The following is an 11,786-nucleotide window of genomic DNA, read 5'->3' on the forward strand; positions in this document are numbered from 1 at the left end:
AAGCAGACCACATACCAAAAGCAACTATTCAGCTGCTTGTGGTAGGTCCCACCATGGAGATGATTGCCATTCTCATCATGGGGAATAACTACCAACAGTTCCTCAACCAGGCCCAGACAAGTTGACCCACAAACATAACCACCACATACACACACACACACACACGCGTTTGCTATATTAACTCTTTTTTAAGTGTACCTTACTTACATTCACCGTGTTGTGCTAACATCAGCACTATCCATTTCTATAAGCTTTACATTCCCCCAAATAGGAACCATGTACCCCACTGCCCCCCAGGGACCTTAAATACAGGGATTAGAATATTGCTCTTCAAATTAACTAACAAAGCAGGTTTAGTTAGGCTGAGAAAGGATGATTCTATGGCTAAGTGCTAGTCTCTGAAGGAGGATGGGTAAAGGGCACTGGAAAGCAGGTAGAGGTGGACTTTGTCTGCTAGCAATAATAGAGCAGCAGTTTTCCAACATGAGTATCAGAATCACCTGGCGGCCTTGTTAAAAGGTTCCTGCATCCCACCTCCGGAGTGTAGGATTCAGCAGGTCCAGGGAGGCCTAGTTCCCTGGGTGATACAAGTGGTCTGTGTTTGACTACTAACCTAAAGATTGGCAGTTCAAACCCGCCCAGCGGCATTGTGGAAGAAAGGTCTGGCAATCTACTTCTGTAAGGATTACAGCCAAAAAAGCCTTCTGGAGCAGTTCTACTCTGTAACACATGGGGTCACCATGAGTTTGAATAGCCTCAGTGGCAACGAGTTTGGTTTGGGGTGATTTTTGAGGAAGGGAGGCTCAAGAATTTGCAGTTCTAACAAATCCCCAGCTGATGTTGCTCTTATTGGTCTGGGGAGCACCCTTTGAGGACCACTGCCCTCGAGGGCGTGCAGAAGACACAACATCCATAACTTAACATCTTCAACTCAGTTGAACTGTTTGCCACAGATGGCAGCCATCTTCAAGGGGTAAGAAAAGCTTTCTCTGTTAGCTGCCTCAATAAGTTCCCAATATAATGAAGCAAACTCACAGAAAATAGGGAATTGGAATGGCCTCATTTTCCCAGAGTGAAAGGCGTTTGTACTTCACGGATGCGGTCATCTTAGGTAGCAGCGGGCTTCCGAGACTCTTGGGTCTTACTAGAACCCCTTGACTCAGTTATACAGACCTGCCACTAATCACCACGTTGCCCCACATCTGAAAACAGATAGCCCCTTAAGTGACCTTTCATGAAAATACAGCATGTGGTCTCTAAGTGCGCCCACTAAGAGAAGATGGCCAGACTGCAGACAAATAACTTCGATAAATCACAAATCAGAGCAGGGGAAATGAGGCACTTTTACCAATAAACCAAAACCAAAACCAAAACCAAAAAAACCCAGACCCACTGCCATCAAGTCCATTCTGACTCATAGCGACCCCCACTGGGTTGCCAAGGCAGTAAATCTTTTCGTAAGTAGATTGCCCCGGCTTCCTTCCACTAAGCAGCTGGTGAGTTTGCTAATCTTCTGGTTAGCAGTCACATGCCTTAGGCACTGCGCCACCAGAGCTCCTTATACCAATAGCACCCAATATTGTTTGCTGAATTTAACCGAATGCAGTAGACCAAGAAGTGGGAGGCAGGATCTCAGAGTATGCTGAGAACACAGTTTTGTTTTGAAACTCCAGGAGACTTAGAATAATCCTGATAAGAGCCCTCAACTGGCCCTTAGAATGCTCTGAAGCCCATCCCTGTGTTTCAGCAGAAGAATTTATATGATTCAGAAAGTTGAAAACATGGTAGGTTAAAAGTGTGTGTGTGTGTATATATATTTTCTGTCATGAAATTATGGCAATTGTAGCATATGCATTTTGGAAAATTAAAAGAAAATAGAAAAAAAATCATGCATTATTCTGCCCTTCTATATGTTTTGCAATTGTGTATTTAGATTTGAATGTACTTTGAAAGAACTTATGGAAGCTAGTGAGGAAGAGCATGGTCTTTGAAGAAGAGATCCTTGGGTTCAAATCCTGACTACAGATATGTCCAGTTTTGCATTTGTTGGATGAGGACGTTAAATCTGAGTTATGGGTTAAGTTGTATCCCTCCCCAAACCTATGCACTTTTGAGATATTGAAACATTAGGCACAGAGAAGCGAGCATGAATGGGGGAAAGACAGATACCATGTGGAGATCTCCAAGGAATAACAAGAGCATTAGAGAAGCTGAGACAAGGATTTTCCCCCAGAACGGACACAGAGGGTTCCCCTAGAGCTGGCACCCTGAATTTAGACTTCTAGCCTCCTAAACTGAGAAAATAAATGTCTGTTTGTTAAAGCCACCTTCTTGTGATATTTCTGTTACAGCAGCACTAGAGAACTAAGGTAAACGGACTTTCAGGTGTGCTCTATGGATGAAAGGAAATGATACCCATCAAGTGGTCCGCATAGGACCTAGTGGAGTATAAACACTCAATATATAGGGGCACAATTTTCTATTTCCACTAGAAAGATATGTCCACCTTCCACAGTCCTGACAGTTGGGAAGTGCTTCTTCTTCTTCTTTTTAAAATACGTATCATTGAAGTATGATTTATGTGCAGTGAAAATACACAAAACTAAAGTGACATGGGTCAAGGGATTTTTTTTTCAGTGTTCCTTCTCTTCCCCTCCCACTCCTGATAACCAACAAAGAAAGTTTCCTTCCATATATAAACCTTTCCTTGACTTTTTACAATAATGGACTAAACTGTCCTTCTGTGACTGACTTATTTCACTCAGCATAATGGCCTCCAAGTTCATCCATGTTAGGTGGTGTTTTGCACATTCTACATTATTCTCTAGTGTTGCATAGTATTCCATTGTGTGTATGTACCATAATTTGGTTATCCATTCTTCTGTTGATGGGTGCATAAATTGTTTCCATCTTTTTGCTATTGTAAATAGTGCTGCAATGAACATGGGTGTGCATATATCTGTTTTTGTCCTGTCTCTCACTTCTTTTGGATGTGTACCTAGTAATGGAATTGCTGGGTCAAATGGTATTTCTGATTCCAGCTTTTTAAGGAATCACCATACTTTTTTCCACAGTGGTTGTATCATTTGACAGTCCCACCAGCAGTGTATGAGAGTCCTAGGCTCTCCGCATCCTCACCAGCATTTGTTAATTTCTGTGTTGTTGAACTTTGCTGTTAGTGCTGGGGTGAGATGGTATCTCATTATTTTGATTTGCATCTCTCTGATGACTAATGATCATGAGTATTTCTTCATGTATTTGCTGGCTACCATGAATATCCTCTTTGGCGAAGTGTCTATTCATGTCTTCTGCCCATTTTTTAATTTGATTGTTTATCTTTTTGTTGTTGAGGTGTTGGAGTTTTCTGTAAATTTTAGAGATAAGTCCCTTGTCAGATATGTAATTGTTGACAAGTATGAATTTGTTGCCATTATTTTGTTATGTGCTTTTTTGTGGTGTTCCTGATTTTGTTCCATATAATTTTCTGTGCTGAGCTCATTTTGTTTATGAATCATGTTATCGCTTTCTTCATTGCTATGGTCTTAGTATTTGCTAACTATTTGTGCTGGTCCTCTTTTTTATTGTGATGTGAAGGTTTCTCATTTTTCTTTGAGATTTATAATTTGTGATTTATAATTTTCTTCCCAAGTTTAGAGCAGTCTGTTCTATCTTGCAGTTGTCTTGACTTCCTTACCATTTAGAAGTTCTGTAACTACACAGTTTATCCCCTCTTTTAGGTTTGTAGTTGTCCTCATTTTTCAATTGATGTCTCTGGTTCCCTATTTACAGTTTTGTAAACTTGTAAACTTGTATAATCCCATAACTGGGTTGGTTTCTGGGTTATGTCATCACGTGTGTTAATTAGTGGTTGTTGTTTGCTGTTGTTGGTTCTCTGTCCCTTTGCCATCTCTTGTAAGGTTGGTCTGGTTTTAACAAATTCCCTAAATTTCTGCTTATCTGGAAATGTCCTAATTTCACCATCATATTTGAGGGACAGTTTTGCTGGGTATATAATTCTTGGTTGGAATTTTTTCTCTTTCAGGATTTTATATATATATACCATCCCACTGTCTTCTCACCTGCATGGTTTCTGCTGAGAAATCAGAGCTTATTCTTACTGGCTGTCCTTTGTAGGTAACTTTTTGTTTTTCCCATGTTGCTTTTAGGATTCTTTCTTTGTCTTTGGTTTTGGTGAGTTTGATGATTATATGTCTTGGTGATTTTCTTTTGGGGGCTATTGTGTTTGGAGTCCATTGGACTTCTTGAATGGATATATCCTCATCTTTCATCATACTAGGGAAATTCTCTTCCAACAAATCTTCAACAATTTTCTCAGTGGTTTTACTCATCTCTTCCTGTTCTGGAATTCTGATTACACAGAATTGATGGTATTCCACACGAACCTTAGGCTTTCTTCATTTTGTTTTGATCTTTTTTCTGATTGATCCCTTTCCAAAGAAGTATTGAGGTATTTGTCTTCAGTCTCACTAATTCTGTCTTCCATTGATTCAGTTCTACTCCTTTGCCCATTCAATGTGTTACCGATTTCTGAAAATTTAGTATTAACGTTCTGGATTTCTGTCTGTAGATTTTGTATCATTTCTAATTTTTCATTTTGTTCTTGTATTGTCTTTTGAAATTGTTTGAGGATTTTCTCTGTGTTTTCCTATATTTTGTCAGTGTTTTCCTTGATCTGTCTCTCAATCCACTGAAAGTACCTAAATATAATTGTTTTTTTGAATTCCTTATCAAGAAGTTCCAGTGCTGCTTCTTTCTCAGGGATGTGTTTTGGTTCTGCATTCTGGTCTCTTGTTCCTTCTGGTTTATCTTTTTGTGTGTGTGTGTGTGTGGACTGTGATGCTCTGTTTTCTCCAAGGCATTGTGATGTTTTTGTGTTTATATTTAATTGGTGATTGTATGCTGGAGTGACTTGACCATGATTTTTGTTTTCTCTGGATGTCATCTATGTAAGCAGAGTACTGTGCTCCTCTGTTTGCTAGTTGGCAGCACTTATACCTTAACGACCTGTCTCCTTTCTCATTGTCAGCCTCCTGTAAGTCCCTGCCATCCTTGGCAAACGGAGCCTATTCTTAGATCCCTGGAATCAGAATGAGAATGCTGTCCCTTTAAAATCCAATATGGCCACTACTTGTAAACATTCAAAAAGGCTGCACCCTCAGTCACTTTAAATATCCAAAATGGCCACCACTTGTAAACAATCAAAATGGCTGCACCTTCTGGACAGCTGAAAGTCCACAGCTCAGGTTGTCTCCCTCCTTGCTGTTTCCCTTCCGGGTCATAGGCCACCAGTGCAGTCATCCCTGCAGCCCTTGGTGAGCAGGACTGATCTTTAGGTCAATTCTCAAGTCCCAACACCACTTGGAAATATTAAGGCTGTTGGTCCCATCAAAGTAGCCAACAGTCTGCTGCTCTGTCTCCATACTCATTGTTTTCATTCAGGTTTTTCCACTAGTTGGTGCCAAATCCACTTCTGTATACTTCCTTTCAAAGCTCAAGGCTCCAGGATTATCTTCTATATCTCTGTCAATTGGTTTCTCTTTTCTTTGTTGAAGAGGGTTTTCTGTAGCTTGTCTGCCTGTTCTACCATTGTACCAGAAGTCTCTGGGAAGTTCTTCTTAATGTCTACAAGGATACTTGTTTTTATCCCACGGGCTTGGCAAAATTTCATTCCACAAAGTCTTCTGTGGTTTAGCATTGCTCCAAGAACATCTTACTCTAGCTCATTGAGACTTTGTGACCTTAGTTTCCCTCAGAAATTAGACTTGGAGTCAAAGCCAAAATGTCCAAATGACCCTTTGGGTTGGAGTGAGAATTGGTTTTGTTGCTCTTTAGCCAGGCCATGTGACTTTGTTTTCGGACCACAGATTTTAACGTCCCCACTGCAGGCACCACCCACAGCCACCTTGTAAATCGTGATGATGGGTGGCTAGGGAGATGGTGAGAAACATGGGTGGAGAGGTGTAAATTTCTCACCCCTACTAGAAAAACCTCAAGTTCAAGCTTGATCCCATTTACATCTGTTGCCTTGACCTCTCCTTTCTGCTCTAGACCGTTTATCCAAATGCTAACTTGACCTCCACCTAGTGTCCTCATGGGCACCTCAGCATTTCTATATCTAAACCAAATTTTCAGACTGTTGGAGGACAACCAGGCTGTGTTGAGTTTTACATTTGCCCTATCAACAAAAGGCTTATTAACTTTACGAGTTAGCTACCTCCTGTTCATAAGGGGAAGAAAAGAACCCCTTGGCAGGGACTTTGGTTTTGCTTCTTAGATAAACATTTTCTTGATTCTAAAGAATACTTACTTACAGATAGCAATAGGGAGACTAGCCAGTTTGTTCGTCAAGTCCCTCAATTGGATGAAACCATCTTATCCCCTCTCTTATACTGCTGGTTAGAGTGTTAAGTGGTAAAATACTGTGAGGGACAAGTGTACAAAGCCTTAACGCAGCAATTCAAATTCTAGGACTTTATTTCACAGATATATTTATAAAGGTATGAGTTAGCATATGTGACATTTATACAACATTATTTTAGCCTGGCCAAAGTTGGAAACAAAAATGTGCAAAAGAGACAACCTGTGCAGTCACTATCACTTAGATTTACTCACATGCTTTGGGCACACTTCATCACTTTTGGTGCTTCTGTGTTGTCTGGGATCATTTTCCTTCTGCCTAGAGATCTCTCTTTAGTGTTTTTTTTTTTTTTTTTTTTAATATGGGTTTATGAGGGATACATCGCCTCAGTTTTAATTTGTTTTATAGAATCTTTGAGGAGGTCTGGTGGTGCAGTGGTTAAAGCATTGGACATGTTAACCAATGGCAGTTCAGATGTATCAGCCACTCTGCTGAAAGATGAGGCAGTCTGCTTCCATAGAGATTTACAGCCTTGGAAACCCCTATAAACTCACTGCCATTGAGTCGCTTCTGACTCATAGTGACCCATTGGGTTTCTGAGGCAGTAAAACTTTGGAAGTAGATCGCCCCCTCTTCCTTCCATGGCATGGCTGCTGAATTTGAACTACCAGCTTTCTGGTTAGCAGTCAAATGTGTTAGGCACTATGCTTCCAGAGCTCCTTTGGAAACTCCTCTGGCACAGTTCTACTCTGTCCTACAGAGTTGCTGTGTGTCGGAATCAACTTCATGGCAGTGGATTTTTTTTTTGTTTGTTTGTTTAAGTCAGTGGGTTTAGTTTGGGTTTGGTATAGAATCTTTATTTATTTATATTTAAGGATATTTTTCACAGGATAAAAAGTTCTAGATTGATAGTTGTTTTCTTTCAGCACTTTATATATGCGAGGCATTGGTTGTTGGCTTTCATTTTTTGTTATTGGGAAGTCGAATATTGGGAAGTTTTATTATTGCACTTTTGAAAGTCATGGGTCTTTTCTCTGGTTTAAAGATGTTCTCTTTGGTTTTCAGCAGTTTTACTGTGATTTGCAAAGGCCTGGTTTTCCTTTGTATTTATTTTCTTGGGGTTTGTAGAGCTTTTTGAATCTGAAGCTTTGCTATTTTTGTCAAACATATTGCTTGAATATTACTTCTGCCTCCCTTTTTTCTCTCTTCCTGTATCCTAGATGTGTTCCTTTATGTTGCTACACAGTTTTCTGGAGAGATCTTTCTTTTTTCTTTTCTTTCTTGATACATACATATTTTTTAATTTTTTTTATTGTGATTTGGGTTAAAGTTTACAGAGCAAATTCATTTTCCGTACAGCAGTTCATACACATTTTGTTTCATGACATTGACTAAAATCCCCACAATTAACAGCATTCTTCTCACTTCCTCCTTGTAGTTACCTTTTCCCTGTGTCCTTCTTTGCTATGTATTCCTGCCCTCTGAGCTGTCTCCTTGCACAAATACTGCCCTTCTGTCCTCCCATGATTGATTGTTCTAAGGAGTGTAGCTACCTGGTGTAAATGAAATCTTTCTTTTTTCTTAAACAGTTTCAAACCAAAAGATAAATAAATAAATAAAAAGGGGCTTGGTATTTTCAGGTCCTCTTCTCAAGGAACTTTGCTGCCTCATCTGTAGGTGGTGACTGTATCAGAAGAGAAACTAATTCATATGATGGTTGATGAGGGCTGGGAAGACACTGACTCATTGAGTAACCCTTCTCTCAAACACTTATGCCATCTGATAAATGCTCTTCCATATTCAGAGAAATTTTCCAAGTGAAGGGGGCTTGAGACTCCCCCTGTGAAGAAGAAACCCAAGTTCTATATCTTATTAACAAGGAGCAGGCTTCTCTTTGTAGTCATGTTTCCACCTGCTAGAGGTGCTTTGCAGGAGCTGTACAGTCATGGCCTGCCTTTTTATGAGATGAGGTGGGAAATATGAGAAGTTCTCAAACCTGAAGTAATCTATTATTATGAGGCCTCCACCGAAGAACTTCTGAGGCCTTTATTCCAGACTTTATTGCTCAGAACACATGTGCATATATGTATATGCGTGGACACACACACACACACACACACATCAGTGGCTGTTGAGTCTGTTCTGACTCATAGCAACCTGACATGTGTCAGAGTAGAACTGTGATTTGTAGGGTTTTCAATGGCTGTGATCTTTTGGAAGCAGATGGCCAAGGCTTTCTTCTAGGGTGCCTCTGAATGGATTTAAACTGTCACTCTTTCTGTTGGTAGCTGAGCACCTAACTGTGCCGCCTAGGGACTACACACACATACACACACATTTGCTACAGAAATTCATTTTGTAGCCTATTAAGTTTAAAAATGTGCTTGACTAAAGCATCTGAGCATGCATCTCAGAAAAAGCCTTGGATCCATTTTGTGTGGTTGACTCCAGCCATTTTCAGACTTTATGTATCCCCTGCACTGTGATCCAACCCTGTATTTACATTTTTCTGGACTAGTTTATCTGTATACTACAAATAATAATAATAATAAAATAAGTGACTTTTTTTTCCCCCCAATCCTACATTGCCTTAACCTTGTAATTCTGGAGGTTTGGGGTGGGGGGAGGGGCAGCATTCTTTCACTGCTTGCTGTTAGTCCTGATCAATGGTGATTTTGCAAGGTTTAATTGTGCAAAATGCTTACATATCCATATATATGCCACCTGCACATGTCTATAATCGTTACTTATGACCAGGGGTGTACTTTATACTTTGTGTTGTAGCGTTTTATAGTCTATTGGTAATTACTAAGGGTAAACAATATGCTTGCTTTTCTTTAGCTCACCCCTTTCACTCTTGTTTAGGGAACTCTGGTGGTATAGTGATTAAGTCATTTGGCTGCTAACCCAAAGGTTGGTGGTTCAAACCCACCAGTTGCTTTGTGAAAGAAACATGGAGCAGTTTGCTTCCATAAGGATTTACAGCCTTGGAAATCAATGGGGGTCACTAGGAGTCAGAATTGACTTGATGGCAGTGAATTTGGTTTTTGGTTTTCACAGCCAAGTGTCTTACCCACTATGCCACCAGAGTACCTTTAAGGACTTCCAGGCAAGATTTTTTCCTTGAATCTGTTTTAAAATTCTTACAACCATTTTGGCTGCTGGGCATACATACAGGGAAAGTGTTTTCTTCCAGGTAGAGGCCAGAATGAAGCTTTAGGGGTGGTTCGGGCCCCACCGTAGCAGCTGGTGCAGATCAGGGAGCTGATTGTTCTGTGTGGGGAGATTTGTGAGCATCTTCACTAGAACTTTCTGGGAAGGGGCCCAGACCTACAGCCCAGCCTCTTCCTTTTACATGGGATAAATGAAGACTTAGTCTAGTTCCCTCATAAACTTGAACTCTAACAGCTGGCAAATAGCAAAACCCAGGCCTGAGTTACTGAGTTGTTGCTCCTTTTGTGTTTGCTCGTCTAGCTGCATCTGTGGTATAGAATCTGGGAGGTGTGATGATTAGAACGTTTAAAGTAGGAATGAGGAAACCTGATGCTAGGTGTCCCAAGATGGTGAAGATGCTTACAATGCATTGTCTTCCTTTCCATTAGGCTTCCCCACACCGCAAATCCCACTCACATATCCCTTTGTCTCAGCAGCTCCCAAGCACTCCTAGGCTGAGTTAGTAGCTCTCTTCTCTGCTCAAGGAGTTTCTTGATGCGAATTGTTAACACCCTCGACTACTAACCAAAAGGTAGGAGGTCTCTTCAGAAGTGGCCCTGAAGAAAGGCCTGGTGATCTTTGTTGTTGTTATTAGGTGCTTCCACTCATAGCAACCCCATACACAGCAGAACGAAACATTGTATGGTTCTGTACCAATTATTGCTATGTTTGAATCAATTGAGCTGAGGGTCTTCGTCTTTTTTGCTAACTCACTACTTTACTCAGTGTGAGGTCCTTCTCCAGGGACTGGTCCCTCCTGATAACATGTCCAAAGTATGTGAGAAGAAGTCTTACCATCCTTCCTTCTAAGGAGCATTTGGCTGCACATCTTCTAAACACATTCTGACTCCAGGGTGACAAGAACACTGTGACTTTGGTATAGGACAATGGATTTAGGCTCCAGATGAGAGTGAGAGCCTGTTCTACCACTTTTCAGATTTGTTTGTTCTGGCAGTCCATAGCATGCTCAATATTCTTCCCCAACCTCATAATTCAAAGGCATAAATTCTTCTGTCTTCTTTATTCATTGCTTCATGTGTATACAGAAGATAAAAGGTAGTGGTAATTTTATAGCTTGTGTTGCATATTACAATACTACTTGCCAGAGAGACTGAACCACTATGCAACCCTCCCCCAGTATGGGACATCCTTGGGGCAATCTACTTCCGTAGTGATACTGCCTTGGAAACCCAAGGAGGGGTCGCTATGAGTCAGGTCCGACTCGATGGCACACAATAACAACAACAACAACACTTTTATTATACTCAACCAACATATAATTTTATCATTCTAGCCTGCTTTTGCTGGTTTACTATGTTTGTAGTCCCTCTCTACCAGTTGCTGTCAAGTTGATCCCAACTCATGGTGACCCTGTGTTTATCAGAGTAGCACTGTGCTCCACAGTTTTCCAAGGCTAATTTTTCAGAAGTAGATCACCAGGCCTTTCTTCTGAGGCACCTCTGGTTTAGTGGCCAAGCTTATTAACCTTTTGCACCAGCCAGGGACTCAAGGGTCTCCCTGGAGAGACTTTATTTTGAAGTTCTTCAAGTGATAAAAAAGCAATTGTTTTCCATATGGGGTGATTCAATACTTTCATTTTAAAGACAGACAATTCATCTCCATATGTCACCGTTGTGCAGTGGAGGTTTTAGTTACCTTTGGTATAACTGGTTCTGCATAGACAGGAAATAAGATTGGTGTGAGGTCTGGGGTTAGGCTGGTGATGTCAGGAAGATCAGGTACATAACTTTGAGTTAGGAAACTCTTACATGGAGGATTAGAAGAGAACTGCCAGCCGACCCTGTTGAAGAAAGAATGGCAAGCAAACACCTTCTGACTCCAGGGTGACAAGAACACTGTGGCTTTGGTGCAAGACAATGGATTTAGCCTCAAGATGAAAGTGAGAGCCTGTTCTCCTACCACTGTTTGATTCTCTCACAATGCCACTTCCTCTGTGAACATGTTGAGCTACCTCCACCAGCCTCTGCTTCATGGCAGGAAGGGTTTTAGGATGGCCATGAAATGAATATGCATTATTTGAGAGGTCTTAAGGGAAGACCTGGAGACAGAAGTCTCAGGAGAAATCAGTTGTGTCTGTGAATGGGCACCTTGACCACACAGATGGCATTTGCTTGGTTGTCTTGGCCCTTGTGACTTATGGGTAGCATCTAAAGGGAGCAAACAAAAGATTGCA

This window comes from Orycteropus afer, unplaced genomic scaffold (genome assembly GCF_000298275.1).
Source record: "Orycteropus afer afer isolate SDZICR_OR568_19922 unplaced genomic scaffold, OryAfe1.0 scaffold00637, whole genome shotgun sequence".
Classification (NCBI taxonomy): Eukaryota; Metazoa; Chordata; class Mammalia; order Tubulidentata; family Orycteropodidae; genus Orycteropus; species Orycteropus afer.